The 16,461-nt window shown below is 38.9% G+C and overlaps 1 protein-coding gene across 5 annotated transcripts in view; it reads left to right on the forward strand.

The window, feature by feature from the left end:
• The first annotated feature begins 13,196 nt into the window (after positions 1-13,196).
• The window catches only part of Far2 (fatty acyl-CoA reductase 2), a 138,164-nt gene continuing 134,899 nt past the window's right edge, over positions 13,197-16,461 (forward strand). For all 5 annotated transcript variants that reach the window (XM_058576364.1, XM_046435420.2, XM_058576365.1 and 2 more), the window contains exon 1: positions 13,197-13,567. The gene's annotated coding sequence lies outside the window, so the exon portion shown is untranslated. The remainder of the gene's footprint in view (positions 13,568-16,461) is intronic.

Below are 16,461 nucleotides of genomic sequence, written 5' to 3' on the forward strand. Positions count from 1 at the left end.
GTTAGGCTATAGAAATGTGGAGGGAGGGCACATACATCAAATTGGGAAGTGACAGGTTTTTCTAAGTGAAGACATGTGTGAGCTGAATCCTGAGGGAAGCCCTTGCTAAGACACAAAGTGTAAGGAGTTACCCAATCCTTAGTAATCAATATAAGTGATGCACCAATGCAAGCTTTTTAAAAGTGTCATGGCAAAATGTAGTCTGCAGGTGGACCGCATGCTTTTGTGAAGTTTTGTTGGAACAAGGGCCATATTAAGGTGAAGTAAGTGAGGCAGGGTCATGGAAATGCACCATCAGATCCTGTCTTATCATTTTTAAAAAGTTTATTTTTCAATATGGGTGAATCGTTTTTAATGGTTTTTATAGGCACATTGTAATTATATGTAAAAGTGGGATTCATTGTGACATAACCATATGTATACATAGCATGATTTTATCAATCTTGTTTCCCAGTCCCTTCCCTTTCCTTCCCTCACCTTCTCCTCTCTCTTCCTCTACTATATTGGTCTTCCTTCTATTTTTTTTAAAATTCATGCATTATGATTATACATTAAAATGGGATTCATTAACATATATTGACATAGCATAATTTGGTCAATTTTTCGAACATTTTGTTTATCAAAGATTTTTTAATATTTTAAAAATTAGTGTATTCATATACTGTTTATCTTGATTGCTTGTTTTGGGGAGGCACCCCCTTAAATTTTGCACCTGAAGTGAGTGCTTCACTCTTGGTTAGCAAGGTGAAGAAGACCCAGAAGTTGGAGCAGACGTTCCAGAAAGGAAAAGCAGTGTTTGTGAAGGCTCATTGCATAATATGTAATGCTTTTTTATCATAAATGTGAGGATGATTCCAGAGGGCTACACAGAATGGTGCAGAAGGGAAAAATAGCAGGAAATGTGGTGAAAGGGGCAGCTTGAGGCCAGGTCTCAAAGAACTATACGTACAAGCATAAAATAACTAAAATTCTGGAAATGTATCAACATTTTCATTAGAAGATAAGTGGGATAACATTTTTGTTTTAGAAAAATAATTCTAGAAAGAGTTGTGACTGGGGGATTTAAAAAATTACTGCAACCACAAGCTAGATATCATAGTGACATAAATTAAAGAGAAGAGAGGGGAAGCAGAAACAAAGCATCTGAACTAATGGAGGAAAAGCTCAATGAATAGTGAAAATGAGTAATCTAAAAATCTCCCTCCCACACACACACACTGGAGGGATTATAGAGGAAGAAGAACAGGTCTGGGGAGGACAATGGTAAGTTTGGAAAAACTAGAAGTGTTGTCATGGTGAGAGAGTCCAAAACTGTGTAGAAATACAGAAACTACAAGACAAGGCACCAAAGCCAATCTTTTCCCTTAAAGAAGTCAGTCTGGCCAATCAGGTCAAGTGAGACTTTGTAATGTGAATGTACAGGAGCCTATAACATTCCAAGGGTCTGTCTTGCCTGGAGCTCCCTTTGAAGAAACTTTGCCATTGTTGAGTCTCTATTTATGAAGTGCAAAACCTTAGAGAATATGACACTACTACTGTAGTCATGGCCAAAGGTGCCAGGAGTTGGTGCCCAAACCCAAACCAGCCATGATACTCGTGAGGCACAGTGGTACCAAACCCCAATCCTAAATGCCTTTCAATGGGAAGGTGTTAAAATGCCCCTAGTCAGATCTGCTGGAATTGAATTGTATACAGAGAAAGCAGATGAATTAATGGGATTAAGTGTTCTGAGGGAACAGAAAATGACTGGATTACTGGGGGAGCTGCTATATCTTGATCGGCAATGAGTCATCGTTTCAAGTCTTCCTGACACCTGCTGTATGTACCTTCTGGCCCCATCCCTGGGGCCCAGCCTAGCTCCACAACTGCTAACATAGGTTTTGGTGCTTTCTCACTTGTTGGTAATCCTCACAAGCCCTCATGATTTCCTACAGCATGGGCAGGTCTCTTCTTTGCAACCTGAAACACCACAGGTAACACTAAGCACATTTCCTAACAAGCAAGTGGGAAGATGAAAGTCTAAGTCAAGCTCATCTCAGAAACAAAATCCAGTCATTGATGACATTCTCTGTGCCTCACTTTACTATTCTTCAAAGTGGGGATAATCATAGTACCTTCTATATAAGGTTGTTATAAAGAATATATGAAGTAATATGTATGTTGTCTTTAGAGCCAGAAACAAAATAAACATTATATACATGTCCATTAAGTATAAAGTAAGCTGTTTGCTTTTTCTTTTAAATTGACTTGTTTTGACCCATTCACTCTCTCAGAGGAATCTTGAGATTGACATTCTATAGCTTCAGACATAAATCAAGCTAAAGGTAACCAGTTGCTATATCTATACCTAGACTAGAAAATTGCTCTGTTGAACCTGTAGTTAAGCTTTCTGTTTGGCATAGCGTTGGCCCTGAGAACCACTACATACATTTTAGGTTTGGTGGACCTAAAAAAATCTACAAGTTGTACCCACATTGTATTTTTGTTTTAAAGTCAATTGTAGGGAGATAAATATCATTCGAATCTGGTATAGTCCCTACCAAGAACATCAATCATAAATTAAAGAATATATTTCAAGGCAAAGAAACAACTACTGACATGTGTCTGTTATTTTTTTAAACATAGGCCAATTTTGTGTTTGATACAAAGCATCTGCTTTGATTCTTTATCTAAGCTATATATTTCCTGATTAGAAATTAATTATATCATAAACTCATGCACAATTTATTTGCTATGATTTTTAATTGGCCATCAATAAAGAGAAACATTCATTGAAAAGCTATTATAGTTTATCTGCTGTGCATATCCATTGTTACATGTATTTTTCTCATTTAATTTTCACTGCCCGTTTACAGGGTGAATATTCTTGTCCTTATTTTTTGATGAGAAAAAGAAGATAATGAGAACAAGGGTGAGAAAACAAAGCAAGCAAACAGGAAAGAAAGAGAAGAAGATACACTAGGATCTTTTCACTTCTCCTGGACTATTACAGCCAGTTCATATTAATAAATTAGAAAAACTTTGTGGGACACATTTTTATAAACAATGAGTTCCACATTAAAGGAGAAATAATTGAGATAATGCAGTGTTTGCCTTGAACTTTAGATTTATCATTTGATTCCAGACCCTTGTCTTCCACATATTTCCCAAGGAGAATTCACTCTGCCTAAGCATAGTTAAATGCTTGATTTGTAACATCTTTTCCTCCCACTGAACTCTCGAGTTCTTCCAAGAAGCACAGAATTGCTTAAGAGCAAAGATTTAGTACTTCATTTGAAGATGACTTAATCCTAACCAGTTGACTTAAGGTTAACAGAGAGTCCTTGTGGGATATGTGCCTTCTTCAAAAGCACTCAAGGCTTTGGATAATGTTCTTATCCTGGAACAACCAAAAATTTTATTAAGCAACAAAAAAGGGGGAAAGGAAAAGTTATCTATATTTTAAACTCTTTTTAGCTATTCAGATTTCAATTGAGTTTATTCTGGTATTTTAAGAATCTAAGTGTGTCAATAGACAGATGCTGCTCCTTTACCTAGTACACTTTGTAAAAGAGTTTCAAAGCCTCTTAGTTCAACAAAGCAAAAATGGTAATAGGAAATATCCTAATCATTATCATCTCAACTCATCTTTCTTCTATGTTTGTTCTTTGGGTTAGCAAACCAGACCTAAATTATGGAAGACAAAAGGTAACAACTTACATTGGTAGTCAATTGTCTGTTAGAATTCTAGAAGGAAAAACTCGGGCTCAAGTCAGAATATATTCACTGTAATGCTTGAATAGCGTTCCTTGGTGCAGGTCCAGCCTATTTCACCCTTTCTCCTCAGCACCTGTTTTCAAATTCTAACCAATAATTGGAGGCTAATAGCAGAGGGCTCCAGAATCCCAGGTATACTCCACCCTGGAAGAACAAGAGTGTGTAGTAGGTCATTTGATAGCAGAATTGGTGCTGTGGAATGAACTGCAGTCACCCAACCCAATGGATTATTGAATATGGCAAAATTTACTTGAGCTGGAAAAGCAAAACTACACAGATGTGGAACCATAAATTGGAACACTAAGAGATTTGACTTTTAACTTTAAGAAAAAAGCATTCATGGGGCTGGGCTTGTGGCTCAGTGGTAGAACGCTCACCTAGCACACCACATAAAAATAAAGGCATTGTGTTGTGTCCATCTACACTTAAAAAATAAATATAAAAAAATGAAAAAAGCATTCATGTTATTCATCTCATGATATTCATGACACCCCACATGCAAGATTTGATGTTAATCTTCCTTCCTTCCTTCCTTCCTTCCTTCCTTCCTTCCTTCCTTTTTTTCTTTCATCTTTTCTGTTACCTAAATGCTTTGCCATTCAATTCTTCCTACACTATAAAGCTGTATCTCTTTCTGACTCTGGCAATGGCACATTCCAAGATTCTCATGACATTCAGATGCAGTGATTGTGTGCTTTGAAGATAAGTAGCAAATGATGTGGATAGTATTTCCTGGGACCCAAACTGTACTAATTCATTCATATTCTCTCTCTCTCTCTCTCTCTCTCTCTCTCTCTCTCTCTCTCTCTCTCTCTCTCTCTTACTGGTTGCCCTGAGGTGAGCCACTTTTTCCATCACACTCTTCTGCCATGATATTTCTGCCTTACCACAGGCCTAAAATCAATGGGGCCAGCTGACCATGGACTGAAACCTCTAAAACCATGAGACAAAATAAATCTTTCTTTCTTTGAGTCACATATTTCAGGCATTTTGTCACAGTGATGAAAAAACTAACACATTATTACTGTAAGAACACAAAAAGGCTGGGAGTGTACCTCAGTGGTAGAGGGCTTACCTAGCATGTGTGAAGCCCTGGATTCAATTCCCACTGCTGCAAAGAATATGGAAAGGAAGAAAGGAAAGACAGAAGGGAAGAAACAAGAGATAGCAAGCATCATGTGCATATTTATTTGTTCTTTGGAATGCAGTTGCTCTCAGATGCTTTTGTCCCATGACATCATGACATGTGAGGGAGATTTCTTTGATGACCTCATACACTCTAATTCTAGTTAGCAATACAACCCTTTTCTTTTAGAAAGTAAAGCAATTACTCTTATCTGGGGAGGATAAAATAAGAGAAGAGCCACCAATTTTCTTCCTTAGGGATTCTGCACTCTCATTTTTGGTTGTCATTCTTTATTCCTAGAGCTCATGAATTTTCAAAACCGTCTTTGATTTCATTTCACACTTGACAAAACATATCCATCTTCTTCATATCTGCTACTCTCCAGCTGCATTCTATGTTTTTATTAGTAAAATCATTTTTAGAGTAATTTTAGGTTCACAGAAATTTGAGCAGAAAGTACAGAGAGTTTCCTAAACCCACTGTCTGTCCAATACCCACAATCTCCCCAACTATCAACATTATACACCAGAGCAGAATATTTCTTACAGTCAGTGAACCTACGTTGATTAACACAGTGTTATCAGCTGAAGTGCATAATTTACATTAGGGTTCACATTTATTCCATTTTCTCTCCTTTCTTGAAGTCTATCTACCTATTTAGACTTTCTGTGAAATAATATGAAATGTATATTGGTCTCTGTCCCCGTCCAAAGGCCCTTGAAATTTCCTGAGTAGTAGTTCCAGGATAATCTTTTATTCTAACAGTTGATATTTCACCTGATGCCTAACATAAAACTCCTTAGGAATTTCTTGGGTGATAGGAGCATCTATTGTTCTAATGAAGTGACTCTTGGTGGGCTTCTGGATAGGAGAGTTCATTAGAAAGACCAAGCCATGATAATAAGCTTAGAGCTTTCAGTCCCACCCCTTCTCCATTCTCTGGATAAAAAAGAGGTCTGGAAATGGAGTTAATAATTAGTCATACCTACCTCATAAAGCCTCCCTAAAATCTCTGACCTTTGAGGTTGGAGAGTTTCTGTTGGCAAAAGACATTCCTGTGCCGGAAGGGTGGTACATCCCGGGTCTATGGGGACAGAAGCTCTTGTGCTAGAGACCTCTACCAACCTTACTCTGTGTATCTTTTCATGTGGCTATTCATCTGAAGCCTTTATTATATACTTTATTAGTAAAATAATATATATATAAGTAAAATGTTTCCCTGAGCCCATGAACTTCTCTAACAAATTAATGAAACTCAAGGAGAGGATCAGGAGAATTCTGAATTTATAGCTGGCTAATCAGGAGTACAGGTAATAACTTCTTGAAATTGGCATCCAATATGTGGGGGGGGGGCGGTATTCTTGTAGGACTGATCTGTTAACATATGGGATCTGACTCTAAACCAGGAAGATGGTGTTAGAATTAAATTGTCGAACACTCAGTTGGCGTCTGCTGGAGAACTACTTCGTGTGCTGGGGGAAAAAAAAAACAAAAAACCTCACATCTGCTGTCGGAAGTATACTGTTGAATGTGTGAGAACAGGAAAAACATACTGGGCTTTTCCCAAAGTTACTTCTCCCCTCCCCCCACTTTTCTAGTGGTTGCCCTAGAGTTTGTGACATACACCTACAAATAATTCAAGAACATATCCCAATAACACTATCCTACTTCACATGTAGTGAAAAGTTTATAATAACAAAATATTTTCAATTCCTCCTCCATCCCTTACATCACTGCTGTCATTCATTTCACACATACATGAACACAAACAGGCATACACATCCATCCATAGGTTTTGTATGTATTGCTAATATCTAAAACAAAATATCCGATAAATCAATGAAGAATGAGAAAAGTAAAAGTTGTATTCTACCTTCACTTCATATTACTGATGCTCTTCCTTTCTTTGTGTAGATTGAAATTTCTGGCCTGTTTTCCCTTTCTGAAAATTTTATTTTAACATTTCCTGCAAGGCAGGTGTATTGACAAAAAGTCCCCTCAATATTTTTTAGTCTGAGAAAATTTTTATTTTTCCCCTTCTTTAGAAAACTTATTTCACAGTGCACAGTGTTCAAAGTTAGCGGGATTTTTTTCCCACCAATATGTTAAGTATTTGACTTTAGCTTCCTTTTTCTTACATAGTTTCCGAGGAAATGTAAAATGTAATTCTTATTTTTGCTTTTATTTTTTTAAGGTATTTATTCCCTTTTTAACTTATTTTTTGGTTTGTTTGTTTTGTATTGTTTTTTGAGACAGGGTCTTGCTGTCTTTTGAGACAGGTGTTGCTCAGTCTGGCCTCAAACTCTTGGGCTCAAGTGATTTTCCTGCCTCAGCCTCCACAGGAGCTATGATTATAGAGACCCAACACTACCCCTGGTTCTTCCTGGCCCCTTTTAATATTTTTATCTTTGACTCTAAAGTTTGAATATGACAGATGTAGTTTTCTTTTTTTGACATTTATTCTTCTTAATGTGCTCTGAGCTTTGTGGATCTATAATTTAACATCTGATACTAATATGAAGATATTCTCTGCCATTATTGTTTCTGTTCCTTTCTCTTCTCCTTTTAATATCCCCATTATGTGTACCTTTTGTAGTTGTCTCACAGTTCTTTGATATTTTGTTCCATTTTCTTTACTCATTCTTTTTTGCCTTTTCAATTTTGGCAGGTTTTATTGTTATGTCTCAAACTCAGAGAGTCATTCATCATCTGTGACCCATCAAGGGCATTCTTCATTTCTATCATGGTGTTTTTGATCTCTAATATTTCTTTTTGATTTTTTCTTACATGTTCCCATCTCTCTGCTTGTAATATCTATCTGTTCTTGCACACTATTTACTTATTCCATTAAAACCTTTAGTATTATAGTCACAGCTTTAATTTTTTTTTTCTGGTCTGATAATTCCATTATTGCTGCCATATCTGACTCTGGTTCTGACACCTAATGATTCTTTCACACAGTGTTTTTTTTGCCTTTTTGTATGTCTTGTATTTTTTTGTTGAAAGATGCACATGATGTACTGAGTAAAAGCAGCTTCAGTAAATAGACCCTTTAGTCATGTAGTGGTAAAGTACACAGCAAAGGGAAGCATGCACAGTCCTGTGTTTAGGTCTCCATCTTTTGTTGAGTCTGTGCCCCAGACTGTGACCTTCACCAGAGCTTCTCAGTTTCTTTTCCTCTCTGAAGGTGGGACAGTGACTAGACCTTGCCGGAATTGTATATTTCCTGTATTTCCTCTTCTTCCAGTTTGGTAGGTTCTGATAAAAAACCAACAAATTAGCTCTAGTAAAACAGTCTCAACCCAAAGCAGATCTTGTTAAGAAGAACCAAACATTCTATCTATAATTCAAAATAGTTCCTTTTTCCTTCCCCCTGCTGGAAGTACAAGTGGCTTTTCTTTGATATTCACTGTGAAAGCTGGTAAAGCTTGTAAAACTCTCAGAAAGTGCTGAGAGCTCTCCTGTGACTGGGCACCCTGGACTCCGGAGTTTATAACTCTCTGACTTATCAATATTGAGCCTCCAGCAATTCATCAATTATAGTTTAGGCATTTCTACCTTGATACTGATTTCCACAGAGGTTTCTGCTCATGAATTTCTACTCTGGTAAGTTGTGATTTCCCTATATCTGTCTGCTTCTCCAATTTGGGGGCAACAGTTATACATATATGCATAAGTACCATATGATGTCTTGATTTATATTTCAGTCTTTCTTTTTCTTTGTCCTTTGCCTGGACCCCTCTTGCTTCCTCTACATGCATTAGTGTCACTCTACCAACAACCCAGGTAACGTGAATAATTTAATATGCATCCTTCCATGATTTTTTTTCTTTCACAGACCTATATATCTGTTTATACATATATATTCAAAGTTATTTGACATGGTTTATTAGGAAGATCATATTATGTATGTTTTTCAGCATGTTACCTTCTTCCCCAACCAAATCTATTGAAAGTTAGTGTAATTCAGCTGAGATTAACTTATTCACTTAATGTCTGCATAATAGACAATAGGAGGATATACCTTTAGTATATACTAATATACAATATTAGTATATTACAATATTATACAATATTGTATTATACAATATTATACAATATACAATATTATACAATATTAGTATATTATAATATTAGTATGTAATATATAATATTAGTATATAGTATATACTAATATACCTTTAGTATATTTAGTATATTTAGAAACCCTACTGTATTCTCAATATAAGTTCTCTAGACATTTCCATTAACATTGTCAAAAAGCTGTTGGTGTTATTATCCAGGATTTAAGAAAATGATCTGCTCAACATGCATCATTCCTGGAATCAGGAAACTTGGGTTTAGTCTTCACATTCACATGTTACACTTTCACAATTGTCAGTAAGCAAATTCTATAATTTCAAAACCTTATATATCTCAATAGGGAAAAGAAGGTAAGAAAAAAATGTGTAAAAATCCAAAATTAGCTGCTTCACAAATTGGCCAGATAATGAAACATAGTTTCCTTATGCAAAAGAAAAAAAAAAACCTTAATAAGGTAGAAAACAGCACTTTACTTATACTGCTACCACCCATCATCTAAGTAAGAGATCGTGGCAGGAAGAATTTTAAGAGGGCTCCAATATTATACTTATAGTTTATATACCCTGTAGAATTCTTTCCCCTTGAGTGGAGTGAAACTGTGAATATGATGAATTTCACTGCTATGATTGTGTTATATGATGCAGGTGAAGGCTCCACACCAGCTGATTTTGAGTTAATTAAAAGGGAAGATATCCTATGTAAGCCTCACTTAATAGGGTATCAGTCTAAAAAGGAGTCAGAGATTGGAAGAGAGAAAAATAATTTATTCTGCCAATTTTAGAGGAGAAAACAACCCGTATTGTGAAAGGGCACAGTGTTTGGTCCTGAGGATGGTCTCAGAACTGGGAGCAACCCTGGCTAGGAGCCAGCAAGGAAATGAGGACCTCAGCTCTACAGCTGCAAGGAACCACAACCAATGAGGAGCTTGAGGAGGACCCCAAGTCACAGATGAGATCACAGCCTGAACTGACATTGTGGTTTCCTCCTTGTGAGAAAGAATCCAGTGCCATGCCTGAATACTGAACCTACAGATGATAAATGAGCATTTTTTAAAACACCAAGTTTGTGGTAATTGATTATGCAACAACAGAAGACAAACACAGTGATCTTGAACAAGATATAAAGTCCAGTCTTTCCACTATAAAATGAGATAGTAAGCCCAAATTACTGGTTTTCTAGTTATAAAACACTTTATTTTTATGATTCTATCATAGATAAAAATCAAAGTTCTGTTTCTGTGATACTATCAGTTAACGAATTGATACCACTTATTTAAGCATGTAGCACTAGGGAAGGACAACCTTCCTTTGGAACACGGTTTATTCACAACCAGCAATTTGAGGGTGTTATTAGAATGAATTGACAGATTATTTAAGATCTGGCACATATAGTTTGTATTATGTATGTTAAATTTTAAATTCCAGGCAGATATACAAAGAAAGGTTTGTGTTATGGGGTTGAATGGAATGGTTAGCTATTGAGCAAGGGTGTGAGGGAAGATAGTTTTTGAAAGTATAAATTAATGCAATAATCTATTTCTTCACATTGACCATGAGCAGCAATGGTTTTAAGGTAAATTGTTGGAAACTGACCTCTAATCAAATCAATGTGAAGCTGAGTTTGAATTTGTGGTAGTTGCATATACATCCTGTGTGAGGACTCCAAACAATAGAACTTGTTGCATAGGACCAGCACCTTTGGGGGTGCTTTTGCTGTATTTCACCCATTGGAGGATGTGGTTTGTAAAATGATGAAATTTTTAGCATGGCTTCTGCTCATCCCTTCAAAAGTAGATTAAGAATTTTAAGAGAACCCTATTAAAATAACAACTTGAAATGGTCTTGGACCACACACTTCTTAAAAAAAAAAAAAGTGAATACACAGAATTCCACCCCAGAAAAAATATCTGTATTCATTTCCTATGGCTGACATAAAAAAATCCCAGAAATGGAATGACTTGAACAACAGAAATTCACTATCTCACAGTTCAGGAGGTTAGAAGTAGGAAATGAAGGTGAAGGCCATGCTACCCTCAGAGGCCATGGGGAGAACCTTCTTTGACTCTTCCAGCTTCTGGTGGCTGGAGCTTTTCTTAATGTTCCACTTCATTCCAGTCTCTATCTTGTCTTCACATCACCTTCTCCAAGGTATGTATTTCTCAGATTTCCTTCTATCTTTCTTCTATAATTGTATTTGCCATTAGATTTACGGTCTTCCTGTATGACCCAAGATGATCCCATCTCAAGATCTGTAACTTAATTACATATGCATATTTTTTTTTCCAAATAAAGTCCCATTCAAGGATTGCAGAGAATTGTACTTATCTTTTCAGGGCCTCCATTCAACTTGTCTCCTTTTATTATTGTCTGTCATGAGTTGAATCATTTTCCCCTTCTCCCCTGTGTTTTCGTATTTTGAAGTCCTAACCACTACTAGTACAGAATGTGATCTTATTTGTTGCAAATGTAACTAGTTAAATTAAGATAAGGTCATTTGACTGAGTCAATATAACTGGTATTCTTGTGAAAAGAAGAAATTTGGACACAGACGTAAAAACAGGAAAAAAGCCATGTGAAGAGAAGGCACAGACCAGGGTTCTGCTTCTACAAACCAGGGAGCACTAAAGATGGCCAGGAAATCAACAGAAATAAGTAAGAAGCATGAAACACATTCTCTCTCACAGTCCTCATAAGGAACCAACTCTGAACACCTTGATCTTAGACTTTCAGCCCTCCAGACCTGTGAGATAATAAATTTCTTTTGTGTAAGCCACCCATTTTGTGTGGCTTACACTGAGACATATACATTTACAAATGTCATTTTAAATGGTGATACTCAACTTATAATAATGTTGCATTTTACCTATGAATAATTCATGGAAAGTAGGCTTTTATTTTCTACATTATATATAGCAATAACAAATATGTAACTCTGTCCATATGTCATTTCTCATTTTGTACATTTCCTTTGGATACTTCTAAGAAAGGGGAATCCTTCACCAAAAGGTCTAGAACAACAAAAAGAAAAATGTGTTGCTAAATTGCTTTCCAAAGAGTTCCAACAATTACCTTACATGTGCTATGTGATGAGTGATTTCTATGTTTTCTCACCAGCATTTGACAGTATCATTTCAAGGACTGTCATATGTTTTGAGGACACCTTCAGATTTACTCTTGGGGGACAGAGAAGCAATGATGAGTAGATTTATTTGGTCCTAACTTTTTCTCTCTCTTGCTTTCAGGCAGTCACCAGAGGGAAAGAGTCACAGTGTCTTTAGGTTACATTATTTAACAGTAGCAGAGAATTCAAGATCCTTGTGATTTTTTTTTTAATGCATGAAGTTGCTCGTTTCAATAATGCTAACCTTCATGAATCAAAATTTACTTAATTGAAAGCCAAGTGTTATAATGAGAATCAGAACAACTTATATGGCAATATTCTTTTGGTTTCTCTTAACACAGCATATTTATTTAGAGATTTACCTTACATATTGTCTAGGGAATTAATATGGGCGTTGGCCATTTTTCAGCACTTCCTGGTTGAGGGCAAGGGCTCCACTCTGGTGCTAGTCCTTCCCTCTACAAGTCTTTCTTGACAGCTCCAGCTTTTCTGCTTAGAATTTCACAATGACCAATTTTTTAAAAAAGCTATCAGGCTAATAATAATTTTTTAAAAAGCATTTTAAATCCGGAGAAGTGCTCCTGGGCGCAGCTGGCCGGCTGCTGTTCCTGCAGCTTGCATTGTGATCCTTCCTAGTCTCCTACCCACATACCTATCCCACCCGCACCACAAGCAAGCAGAGCCTGATATCTGCTCTTCAAACCCAGAGTATGAGTAAACCGTGCCTCCCGTCCTCCCCATCACCTCCCTACACTCCCGCCCCTGGATTTTTAAAAAGCTTGTCGGTCATTGCAGGGCGCCTCCGCAGCGTCTGGAGTAGGTACAAGAGCATCCTTCCACCGGGTGTGCGAAGAAGACAGGCTGGGGAAACTGGAATCTGTGGCTGCCTTCTCTGCTAAGGGGGTGGGGAATGGTTTGTCCTCCAAGCGTTCAGACCAGAACCACCCTCTCTACTCTGCCTCCCTCCCGCCCCCCGCCCCAATCTTTCTCTTTCAAGGCAAGAGAACTCCCCTTTTCCAGACCAGGAAGGGGCGCCTTTCCAGCTAACTTTCCCCTCACCCACCGAATAAAAAAAAAAATGAGTGGTGGGGGGAAACCCATACAAAAACCCTGGAGTAATAGCGAGTGGATCGGCTTGGTGCTCAATGAATGGAGGCTGCGGGGCGGGCCTGCGTGCACAGCCGCCCTGCCCACGATGCTGTCGCCCGGAGGCCTGTAGGGCCCTCACGGCCCCTAGCCCTCCTCCCGCCCCGGGCAGAGGTTGCCGACGGCTCTGCGCCCAACGACGACAGGGAAGGTCGAGGGAGGGTGGTTTCCTCCCGCCCCACACCCAGTCTCCGAGCCGGATATATACAGTGTCACGTTTGGGAGCAGAAAGACCAGAGCAGTTTCCTTGTGGCTGGAGTACTTCCCGTAGCCTCGGGGAAGGACCGGGATTTAGCGGACCACTAGTTGAAACCCACCCCCGTGCTGGAGGAGCAGGTATTCCAGGGTCCCCTGCCCTTCCGCTCGCTGAGCCCACGCGCTCCGAAGGCAAAGACCGGGCTGGGGGTGGCCCTCCCCCGGGAGGGAGGGATCGGCTGGGTTAGCAGGGAGGGGCGGATCCCTGAGGGACCTCGAGGAGGGTGGGCATGAAGCCGGGTGGGAGGAGAGAGGCATTTGCAGTGGTTCTGACCCCTAAAGCGGCCCCCAGCCGCACCCCAGTCGCCACTCGCCTGTAGGCACGTTTGGCTTTGGCAGAGCGCGCCAAGGTAGGGTGCGCAGGGGGTGAAACCGCGGTGAGCCTGGGAGGGCCAGAAAAGGTTAATGTGGAGGACCTCGCTCTGGTGGCTAGGGACCAGGGAGAGAGGCGTCGGAATGGGTCCCACGTAGGCCTCCTTGGCCCCTGGCGCTATTCCTGGAGAGAGCGCGCAAATTCTGGGGCCACGTGTCGAGCGGCGCCTGCAGCGGGTCCCCTCCAGCCCCGGGACAGCCTGGGCGTGCTGTCCCGGCCCGAAGCGCGTCCTCGATCGCCCCTGGCCCCACCCCTCGCTGTGCACGTTCGGACCCTCCCCCTCAGGACTAGCCAGGGTAGCCCATCCGAGGCTGAAAAGCACCCGGGCAGTAAAGTGAGGTTGGAAGTTTTTGACCTCTTCCTGTGTTTGGGGCAGCGCGGGGAGAGCAAGAGAACAGGTTCCTGAAGACTCCAACTGAAGTAGATGGCTTTCTAGAAAGCTGCTCGCTCGCAGCGAGTAAGAGTACCCGCGGGACAATTGGGGTCAATTAGATAAAATTCCTGTCCAGCCTTATTCTAGAAATTATAGGAATGTGCCTTTCCTGACAATATCTTTACTTTGTCACTTCTCCTGGCAAGTAGGATTATGAACATTTTTTTTCCTGCCATGTATGAGTTACCTAGTGTGAGCATCCAAGGTTATGGCTGAATCTGCAAGACTTTGGCAACTAGTTCTTTCATGTGCATGAAAGAGGACATAATGGGAATAGCAAAGTGACTGAAAACTCAAGTGGATGGTGTTTTTCTGCTGGTTAGATGCTGTGTCCAGAGAAGTTTGACACTGTGCAAATGGAAATTTGAGAATTACCCTGTGGTTTCCATTACCCTTCTCTATATTTCCATTTACATGAATTGGAGATTTGACTCAGGTGCATATTTAGTACAAAAGCCATAAAGTAGGACGAAGGAACTAAATAAAAACGTAAGCCAGGCTGTCAAAGTGTAAGAGTGACATCTTAACAAACTTCTAGGGATATTTGTATGTGGAGTTTCTAGAGATGGCCAAGAAGTTTTAACTGGCAAAGAGTCAAGTGTCCTGACATTTTACTTGTAGTGTTTCTAATAATTCAGGTCTTTCCCATTGCTTTTTTAAAATTTACCTTTATTTATTTATTTATTTTCATGTGGTGCTGAGGATCGAATCCAGTACCTCACATATGCTAGGCAAAGGCTCTACAACTGAGCCACAACTCCAGCCCCAGTCTTTCCCCATTTTTTGAGGACATCTTCTGCACTTGTTTTGTCAACAGATTCCTACCTTACTCTGATTTCTAATATTTGGTTCTAATAAATCACCATGATTTGGTAAGTCTTATCATCACTGGAAAAAATTAATGTGATAATCTACTTTCCCTTAAAGGAAGCTAAACATAACCCAGCCTCAGAAGAAGATGAAGAAACTTTCTTTAAGGGCTGAAAAATAAATAGTTCATCTGTGGGTATCACTGAGATATATCAAGAATATGGTCATCTGAACCATTCCATCTCTCCATTGCCTTTCTGAAGATGCCTTCTTGAGTGTAACATCTAGTCAGCCTTAAAATTGCTTGTTTTTTGTATTAACTCTCAAGTGTTCACAAAAATTCACTTACTCACAAATACATTCTCATGGAGGATCATACCTAGAACCGCCACACGCTTGTACCTGCCAATACATTCTGACGTTGTAGTCTCTGTAGGATCATACATCATTCTTGAAGAAATGGTCTTAATGCCTACTTTCATTAACAGACCTCTTTTGAGTATGGGTTAAAATGGAATATAAAAAACAAACATGTGCACATTAACACAGAATTCTGCTTACACTTTGAGGAGTTCACAACCTTGTAACGTTCAAACGCCCCCATTCTAGACATCCAGGGACTCCAGGCAAGATCAGCTTTGTGGAAGGACATATTTAATCAATAAAGGGCAGCTGTTCCTTATCAAATTGTCTAGTTTCGTGGAACCCTACACTTAAGAGGGCAATCTGTTTAATATTTTGCTGCCACTGTCTGCTACCTTATTTTTCAAACAAGGGGCTCTAAATTTTCACTTTGCACTGGGTCCTGCATATTATGCCATGAACCCAGGCTGACAATCTCATTCCAGAACTTACCAAATAACAACATCGTCTTACAGAAGTTCCATTTTTAAGGTGACTTCACCACCACAACCTGGAATTTAACCTCTGCTTGCTTAGATATGCTCAGGCATGTCATTAAGCTTGTCTTTATCTCAGTTTCCCCACTGACAAAATAAAGACAACAGATGATACTCTATTCTATTTATCTTAGAGGTGGTTGTGTTATCTTAGGTAAAAAGAAAATAATTATAAAAATGTTTACTGGTGTCAAATAATTTCATGCTAACAAAGATGGCATTATTACAGGCTTACCCTTTCTACTCCATTTTTTCAGAAGTAGCTTTAGGAAGATAGGTTAAGTACCTTATAAAGGTTTTGGAGTACAGTGTACCAGAAATCATTCTTAATTTATATTACAAGATACACAGGCTCATGTTCTGGGACTATCACTAATTCTTTTCATAACCTTTAATAAGTCACAAATTTTCTGTGTCAGAGCTATCAATTATAAGATGGTAATAATATTAGCTATTCAGT

Source organism: Marmota monax, unplaced genomic scaffold, assembly GCF_021218885.2.
Source record: "Marmota monax isolate L192 unplaced genomic scaffold, Marmota_monax_Labrador192_F-V1.1 WCK01_AAM20220418_F8-fsc00012, whole genome shotgun sequence".
Lineage (NCBI taxonomy): Eukaryota > Metazoa > Chordata > Mammalia > Rodentia > Sciuridae > Marmota > Marmota monax.